Source organism: Camelina sativa, chromosome 11 (assembly GCF_000633955.1).
Source record: "Camelina sativa cultivar DH55 chromosome 11, Cs, whole genome shotgun sequence".
NCBI lineage: Eukaryota > Viridiplantae > Streptophyta > Magnoliopsida > Brassicales > Brassicaceae > Camelina > Camelina sativa.
The window spans coordinates 18,971,077-18,978,208 of NC_025695.1; the positions used below are offsets into that span (position 1 = coordinate 18,971,077).

The 7,132-nt window shown below is 26.4% G+C and overlaps 1 pseudogene; it reads right to left on the reverse strand.

Annotated features, from left to right (window-relative positions):
* Positions 5,546-7,132, reverse strand: part of LOC104728124 — a 7,455-nt pseudogene continuing 5,868 nt past the window's right edge.

The following is a 7,132-nucleotide window of genomic DNA, read 5'->3' on the forward strand; positions in this document are numbered from 1 at the left end:
TCATATGTACTTCTTTCAATGATACAGTATTTTAATGTTTTCAATTAATCAATACGCAGTTGGTACAAGATAAAAAAGAGTTCGAGCTAGCCAGCTAGGTAACATGGGAAGCCCTAGGAATAATCAACATTAACACGGAGTTCACACTGTCTCTTTTCTTTGAGTTTATCTGTTTATGAGATACTTCACACGTTCTCTCTACCTAACGATGGCGATATATATGTTCTTCAAGACCAATCGATATCATACAATAATTAAAAAATAAAGGGAAAAAAAAGAACTGAATGATCGATGAATGGTAGAGTCAGATGATGACTCTAGGCATAATTATATATCGATGAATGGTTAAAACGATTTGACAGCAATGCAATTCATCAATGATGTTTTATTTTCTAATCTTATTATATAAAGCTTGATGTCAAAATTACTCATTAACAAGATCGTGACACATGTTACTTGTATTAATAAGATGTTGACATGTGTCAACTATAAATTTACTAAAAATAAAAAAAAACTAAAAAATTAAAAAGTAAAAGTTCTAAACCTATTGTAAAAAAGAAATCCACTAACTATAATATTTGTTAATTCTTTTTTTAAAAAATATTTTAATTTAATTAAGTTGTAATATTTTTAGATTTTAGTTATATTAGTTAGTTAAATTTGATTTCTTATTAGAAATTCGAAATGATTTTAAAATATTTTTTTATATTATTTTGAATTTTATTTCTTTAGTTAAGGATATGATTATAAAATATTTTTTTATATTATTTTGAATTTTATTTCTTTAGTTAAGGATATGATTATAAAATATTTTTTTATATTATTTTGAATTTTATTTCTTTAGTTAAGGATATGATTATAAAATATTTTTTTATATTATTTTGAATTTTATTTCTTTAGTTAAGGATATGATTATAAAATATTTTTTTATATTATTTTGAATTTTATTTCTTTAGTTAAGGATATGTCACATCAATATTTATTAAGAAATAAAATTACTCATTAACAAAAATGTGACACATGTTACTTATATTAATAAGATGTTGGCATGTGTCAATTAAAATTAATAAAACATTAAAAAAACTAAAAATTAAAAAGAAAAAGTTATAAACCTATTGTAAAAAAGAAATCCACTAACTATCAATATTTGTTAATTCTAAAAAAAAACTAAAAAATAAAAAGTAAAAGTTCTAAACCTATTGTAAAAAAAGAAATCCACTAACTATAATATTTGTTAATTTTTTAAAAATATTTTAATTTAATTAAGTTGTCATATTTTTAGATTTTAGTTATATTAGTTAGTTAAATTTGATTTCTTATTAAAAATTCGTGATGATTTTAAAATATTTTTTATATTATTTTGAATTTTATTTCTTTAGTTAAGGATATGTTATATCAATATTTATTAAGAAATAAAATTACTTATTAATAAGATCGTGACACATGTTACTTGTATTAATAAGATGTTGGCATGTGTCAATTAAAATTTACTAAAACATTTAAAAAAAACTAAAAATTAAAAAGAAAAAGTTATAAACCTATTGTAAAAAAGAAATCCACTAATTATCAATATTTGTTAATTTTTTCTTTTTAATATTTTAATTTAGTTAAGTTGTAATATTTTTAGATTGTAGTTATATTAGTTAGTTAAATTTGATTTCTTATTAGAAATTCGTGATGATTTTAAAATATCTTTTAATATTATTTTGAATTTTATTTCTTTGGTTAAAAGATCAATATTTATTAAAAAATAAAATTACTCGTTAACAAGATTGTGACATATGTTACTTGTATTAATAAGATGTCAGCATGTGTCAATTAGAATTTACTAAAACATTAAAAAAAAACTAAAAATTAAAAAGAAAAAGTTATAAACCTATTGTAAAAAAGAAATCCACTAACTATCAATATTTGTTAATTCTTTCTTTTTAATATTTTAATTTAATTAAGTTGTAATATTTTTAGATTTTAGTTATATTAGTTAGTTAAATTTGATTTCTTATTAGAAATTCGTGATGATTTTAAAATATTTTTTTTTATATTATTTTGATTTTTTTACTTTAGTTAGGGATATGTAAGATAAATATTTATTTTTTTCTTAATATTTTTAATGTTGTAGTATTTTTAAATTGTTTTTTTGTTTATATTTTATATTTCTAAATTATCTAAGACTCATATATCATCGTGCTTATAATTTATAATTTTAATTTTTATTATATCAAGTTAACTATCTTTGAATTTCTCAAATTTTAGTGGGTTGGTCATAAATTCATTGCAATCGTGTAGATATTTTTATTCTTTTTATCTACAATATTTTTTTAGTACAATTTTAAAGAATATTTTAGTGGTTATACAAACTGTCATAAACAAATCTTAGTGGTGAAAAGGAACTATGTCAAATTGAAAATAAATGAACAAAAATTGGTTTAATTTGTTCACAAAGTCATTTTATATGTGGTGATAAAAGAAAACTTTAACAATAAAATATTTTCGGATGTAAGAACATTTTTTAGTGGTAAAACACAAAGTAAAAATTGTAAGTGGATTCTAATAAGATGATGTTTTGATGGGTTATCTCCATGTAAAACATGAATAAGTTGCGGAACGTTTTTGAAATTTAACAATATTGGTCATTGGTTGACTATCTACTCCTCTTCTTAGTCCAGGGTTTGACCTACTGTAATAATATTTGTAATGATTAATGTTTGAAAAAAGTTTTGGTGACTGATAATATAGATTTAGATTATTGTAAGAATTGTAATAATATTTTTTAAATATAAAACTATAATTTAGTGTATTAAAGTAAAAACTTATCTCTGATTAAGAATATTTATATATTTATTTCTAGAAAATATATTTCATTTACAAAAAATATTAATATATTCTTTCAAAAATTTATTTTATTCCCTCTGTCTCTAATAGATTGATGTTTTATGATATATTTTTGTCCCTAAATGATTGATGTCGTAGATAAAAAAAAAATAATAATTTTTTTACTTTATGTTTTTATCATATGTCATTAATTTAATAGTCTATATTTTCTCTATCTACTCAAAAATAATTATAAATTAATTTGTAAATACAAATTAAATTATTTCTTAATATGTGTGATAATGTCAAAACATCAATCTATTAGGGACAGAAGAATGAGTAGCACACATTTTTAAAACCCGCGCATCATGCTGGTCCTAATCTAGTACTAATATATATACATAACACAAATTGTATTTAAAACTACGAGTAAAGGCAATTTATTTCTAATTCTTCAATCGTTACTATCTCGCTTATATTTAATAATTACTGTAAGTTTATCCTAATGGCTAAGTATGCTATAGCTCACCTTAAAATAAATAAATTAAAGTAATCTTAGAAGGAAAATACAAGTATACCAAAAAAAAACTTTTTGAAAACTGATAGGCGTCATAATTAACGTCAATTATAAGCCAAGAGCTAGGGAAATGAAAGAATTGACCAAAGATAATGAATGTGATAAGCTAAAGGTCAAGTGGAGTTGTGTATGGAGAATTGGTTAGTGGTTGGAATTAAAGATATGGAAATTGACCAATCCTTCAGTTCACTCTATATTTTAGTAAGTGGAAAAGGAGAATTAGGAAAAGAGGCATAGCCTCATCAGGCTATTAGATGAAATAAGAATAGGTTTTGCTTAAAGCAAAAAATGCCATCACGCTACTAGCAAGAAATCGTTGTGTTCTAAGAGTAAGTATAGGGTAACCAGAGAGGGGATTGAGAGACACCGCAAAGAAATATCGAAAGCTATCCTTTTTAGTAGAGATTTACGAATACAACCCGGAACGTAAGATAAATATTGGTGCGATATGGAATCAGAAGCATTTCATACTTATGTTGAGAGACGTACCTCCCATCCAATGGTGAATGACAAGATATTATTTGGGTAGAAAGTTTTTGAGAAAGGCTTAGAGTACTTACAAGTTCATGATAAAGAAAATACAGAGGTGATATATAGCAAAGATGGATACTTATTTTGATTTGTCTTGGACATGTGAGGTTTTACAAGAGATTCTTTGAGACATTCCGGACATATCAGGTTTCACATGCTTCTTTTATTAAAAGATATCCTTTTGAGTTTAACAAAGATGGGCTCATGGTTTCCACACACTTTTAAAACATTGACATTGGTTGTTTGATTCATATGCGATATGTTAATAAGTCTTCCACACCGTTTACTATACAAGCTCAAGTTTGAATGAAACACAAATGAACTACGTAACAACTAATAAAACGTTTCGGCCATTGAGTTTGCATTTGAGAAGTTTCAGGCATATAGTTGGTCAAACCAAAGATGATTGTCTACCAGATAAATTTTCTACTCAACAGAAAAAAATCCCTGGTATGCTGGTGTTTTGTGCACTTATCATTTGTCACTGCACTAAAGACTTATTTATTTTATTATAAACTTTTAAATGGATATATATATATATATGAGTGGTTTTACATAGGATTAATATTTGATTATTTTAAGATAACATCGAATTATTTTAGGTCTTATACGCATACATTTCACACTTGAAAAAAATCCCGAAACAATTTTTTTGAATGCATAAGCATAACTAACTTAACAACTACAAATATCCCCTATATAATAAAACGAAAATACACAACTTTTTTTTTGTAAACTATATAATTTTTATAAGTTAGTTACAAAATAGGTTATAGATTAAATATAGGTTGGTTACAAAAAAACATTATAGATTAATTGGTCAATTTGTGGGCTATATGAATACACTTAAGAATATCCTAAATAATCCTCTTAAAAAGAATATTTCAATGATTTATACAATTTCCTTAATAAAATATTTATTATGTAATGTATTGTTACAAAATATATATTGTTAGGTATAAAAATATACTCTTAGGCCTAAAAAGAAATAAAATCTATAATCGTGATTTCCTAGATCTCATTGTGCAGTTGAAAATAAAATTTTACCTAATCACGTGTTGTATTAAAAAAAATTCACCAAACATGTTCAAAAAATAAAATAATAACAAAGAACAAACATAACAATTTGTCATACATAAAATTACAAAATTAACAATATAAAACTTACAAAATAGGTGTTTTTTTAAACCATCATATTTCAACCAAAAAACTTTATCCAAAAAAACTTTGCTCTAAAAAAAACTTTAAAAAATAATCATATAAATAATATTTTATTCTAAAATTATAATATAAATTAAAATAATTTCAACATGTGCTCTAGCACGGGTTATAATCTAGTTTTAGGAGTATTTTGGCGAAAACAAAAAACTCAATCGGGGCAGACCACGTTTCAAAATTAAGATATAACAAAAAAAAAACTTTATTAGTTGAATATGCCCAAGTAAGAAGTGAGAAAAAAAAAAAGAAACAGAAGAGATATTTAAAACAAAAACAACACAAGGGTATAATAGAAGCGTACAAGGCTTAAGTTTAAGCAAAGAGTATTTTTTGATTGAAATATAAACAACCCAAATTCTGCACATGAGCAATCACGTACACAGTGGACAAATATATCGATTCAGAGCATTAGCTGTTCACCTGAGAAGGCCCAGCCACAGTTCCGAGCAGTGAATCTTTTTCTCGAGTAGATAACTTTGGAATCTTTGATTCTCCCTACCAAAAATATACAAAACAAACTTAATCAACTTTTATCTCAACGGAACCTTCCAATGTTCTCAAATTATTTTGCAAGGGAGTGTTACTTACAGTTCCTTTTTGGGCAAGTAATCTCCGACTCGAAGGACCTCTCACTAGTCACTAATGATGAAATGGCCACTGCCGCTACAGTCGCCACCCGAATCCTTTTATGAACGTCTATGTACTCATCTGTTTCATCGACAATCTCTTCTTGCAAAAGTTCTTCAAATACATCTTCCAAAGTAATGATACCAATCACTTCACCATCCTCAATCTCCTCTGAAGTATGCGAGAACTCTATCGATTTGTTATAAACCCTATCGATTTGGACAATAACGTTTCCTTGGTTTCCTTCTCGCTTTAGTAACAGAGGTTCGGTCAACGTGGAATCACTGCCATTTGAGTTTATTTCATCCAACGTTGAAGGAAGAACCTTGCTTTTCCCATTAACCTTCACAACTGCGGCCATGTGACTACTTCCCTTTTGAAACTCGTTAAGTATATCATACAATGGCATATCAGCTGGGACCCTATTTAATAACAACATAAGAAGTTCACTAGATGCTAAAGGAAACATAATGGAAAGTGTTTATAATAATTATGGAAAACGTGGGAATCCGGCGTATAGAAACTGAATTCACAAAGGTTTTTGTTTCAGGGCGAACTGTGAGGAGACTCTTAACCTAAAAAACAAATATTTTTAAAATTTGAAATATATAATACACGATATAAGCAAGTAAGCAACCGAATCATACGATCAAAGAACACTACAAGAAAACAGGGTAATTTCCGACGGACGTACTTACGGAAATTTGTCTGTGGGAAATTACCGACGGATTTCCGACAGTTATGTGACGCCGAATGATTTCGTCGGTTTTTCGTCCGTAAGTTACCGACAGACTTTATCCGTCGGAAAACCGTCACTTTTTCCGACAGATATAGTCCGTCAGGAATATCCGTCGGAAAATATGTCTGTTTTACATTTTTCGTATTACCGACGGATTTCCGACGACCCAAAATAAATATTTGCTTCCAAAATTTTTAGTAAAATAAATAAATGTAATTAACTTAATAATTAAAAAAATCAATTAAAAATAAATGGTAAATTCCGTCGGTAATTCGGTCGGTAAAACAAATCCGTCAGAAATTACCGACGGGTTACCGACGGATATCTAACTTTCGTCGGGTTAGTAAAATTTTGGTCGGTTTTCCTTGTGTTCTCGGTAATCCGTCGGTTTTCCTTGTGCTGTCGGTAATCCGTCGGTTTTTACCGACGAATACTGACAGATTTCCGATGGAGTTTTGTAAAACCTCTAATTTTTGTTCTATAACGCACATATTTAATAAGAGATGTATAAAGTATGAAGTTTCAATGACTATATAATCTTCTTTTAAACTAAAATCTTCAAAATTTGTGTTTTAAAAAAATGAATATGTTGTTTGCCTAAAGTACTAATAGAATGATATTATATCTTA